A 2,500-nucleotide genomic window follows, 5' to 3' on the forward strand; every position below is an offset into this window, starting at 1 on the left:
ACTCGGAGCAGTCCATTGTCCGCGCGCGCTCACCAAAGCAGCGCGCGCTCCTTACCGATTTAGAGTTTGAGACTAGGTCGAGGGATGCGCTCCCCCGAGGCCTCGAGTCATTCGCTTTACCCGGTAAAACTGGACCGCCTGCTCCGGCTATCCTGAGGGAAACTTCGGAGGGAACCAGCTACTAGATGGTTCGATGAGTCTTTCGCCCCTATACCCAAGTTCGACGATCGATTTGCACGTCAGAATCGCTACGAGCCTCCACCAGAAGTTTCCTCTGGCTTCGCCCTACTCAGGCATAGTTCACCATCTTTCGGGTCCCACCGCGCAGGCTCCCGCGCGGGCCGTTCACTGCAAGTTCATGGCCGGCCGCTGGTGCACGGCGGCGCTCCGCCGCCGATCCCAGCTCGGGCGCGCTGGGCGCGCCCTCCACTTTCGTTGCGCACTCGGGGTTGCCGCCCGAATACTCGCTTGCGCGGTAGACTCCTTGGTCCGTGTTTCAAGACGGGTCGGAGAGAGCCATGGCGCCCGCGTCGCGCCCCGTTGCCGAGGCGTCGCCCCGGCCCGCCGCACAGCCGGCTCCGCTGGCCTATAGCGCCAGACCCGGCGACCGGGCCGGCTACCTTGCCAGCAGCCGCTCCTGCGCCGCGAGCCGACGCGGACCCGCAGGCCGGGCGCGCGCCCGCTGCTGCCAGTTGCCTGGCGGCGCCGGATGGCGTCTTGCAGCTGCGGCGCGCGGCCCCGGCGCGGCATCGACTCCCTTCGCTTCCCTCCTGGCGGTTTCAAGCGCTTTTCACCCTCTTTTCAAAGTGCTTTTCATCTTTCCCTCACGGTACTTGTTCGCTATCGGTCTCTCGCCGGTATTTAGCCTTAGGTGAAGTTTACCACCCACTTGGGGCTGCATTCCCAAACAACCCGACTCGTAGAGCGCGGCCCGCTGCGCACCGCCCTCCGGACCACCGACGGGACTTTCACCCTCTCCGGATGCGCTCTTCCAAGCGACTTGGGTCCGGCGCGGCACTGGCGCCGTCTCGCAAGGCTACAACCCGGACGCGCGAGGCGCCCGGTTCCCAGCGTGAGCTCCTCCCGCTTCGCTCGCCGCTACTAGGGGAATCATGGTTATTTTCTTCTCCTCCGCTTAGTGATATGCTTAAATTCAGCGGGTCATCTTGCCTGATTTGAGGTCAAAGTGCCTTGCGTGCCTGCAGGCAAGCGCCGTGGCGCACCCTGCTCTGCCTGCTGAGATCGATACCGAACGCGATCGCTGTCGCCGTACCCGATGTTGCTGCTGCGCGCCTGACCGACCGACGCAGGCGCTGTGCTCATGCCGCTTGCGTGCAAGCGCATATGCCATCCACGCAAGCGTGCCGCGCACAACCCAGTCGCGGTCGGCCTCGCAGCAGCAGCCAGCACCAGCACAGCGCGCACAGCGACGCCAGCTACCGCCGCTTGTTCGTCCCGCATCTCCAGCGCAGGGCGCCACAGTGCCTCCGGCTCCGCACAGCGCCCGCCAACCAGCACACCAGCGGCAGCCGCACAGCGGCGCACTGCCGGTCCCACAGATCCCGTCGCCGCGCCTCGCAGGCGCATGGCGCACGCATCGCACTCGGTATACAGCAACGTATCTACCTCGTGATGCGCGCCCGCGCACGGCGCCGCCCGGGGACGCACCCCGGGACGGCCGGCAGCCCAGCTCGATTCGCTGGGCTGTACGTGGGGCCGGCGCGCTTGGCCGGTGTGCGGCCCACCGAATGCCGCAGCAACAAAAACGACAACAAGGAGCGCGTGCCGCATGCGCTGGCTGTGGCATCCAAACGCGCAAGCCAGCCAGCCAGCACCCAGCGCATTCCGCACCCGCACCGCTACACGGCACATGCGCGTGTTGCGGCGCGCGTGCGCTGCGCTGCTGCTGCTGCTGGGCCTGCGCCTCGAACGCGCCCTCGCACGCGCACGCAAGCTCGCTCGTTGCCGCGTGCCACGCCATCGGTGCATGGCATGGCGAGACAACCACACGCTACCATCGCGCGAGCGCTACGATAGGGTACTCGTCTCGACATCCATCGCCGCTGCGGCAGCGGCTACGTAGGTAGCGCCTGCCCCAGCGGCGAGTCCACTGGTGTGCTTGATCTCTTGCAGCGCTGCGCCTCGGCGCGGGCGACGAGCGCCCAACGCCGGCCAGCGTCACTTGAGGTGTCCCAGGCGAGTCTCGACGCAGCAGCGAGCGCGCACGCGCACGCGTCACACGCACGCGCGCACAGCTCGCCACTGCAGACTCCCGGGAGCGGTGCACAGTTGACGCCGAGCAAGTGCAGAGCGCGCAGCAGACCCGGCACGTCGTAGCGATGAACAGGCAGGCATGCAACCGAGGCAAGCAGCAGCAGCAACACTTTGGAATCATGATGCTGATGCTGCCTGCCTGCCTGGCTGGCCGACTGTGGATCGCCACGCGCTGGGCTGTGCCACACGCCGCACTCGATGGATCGCGCGCCACTGTCGTGCGTAC

General features: G+C 67.0%; 1 non-coding gene across 1 annotated transcript in view; it reads right to left on the reverse strand.

Moving 5' to 3' along the window:
* The window catches only part of CYME_CMR206R, a 3,418-nt gene extending 2,235 nt beyond the window's left edge, over positions 1-1,183 (reverse strand). The window contains exon 1 of the ribosomal RNA XR_002461614.1: positions 1-1,183. This exon is cut by the window's left edge and continues 2,235 nt beyond it. This is a non-coding gene — a ribosomal RNA (28S ribosomal RNA).
* Between the last annotated feature and the right edge of the window lie 1,317 nt (positions 1,184-2,500).

This window comes from Cyanidioschyzon merolae, chromosome 18, assembly GCF_000091205.1.
Source record: "Cyanidioschyzon merolae strain 10D DNA, chromosome 18, complete genome".
In the NCBI taxonomy this organism is placed as follows: domain Eukaryota; phylum Rhodophyta; class Bangiophyceae; order Cyanidiales; family Cyanidiaceae; genus Cyanidioschyzon; species Cyanidioschyzon merolae.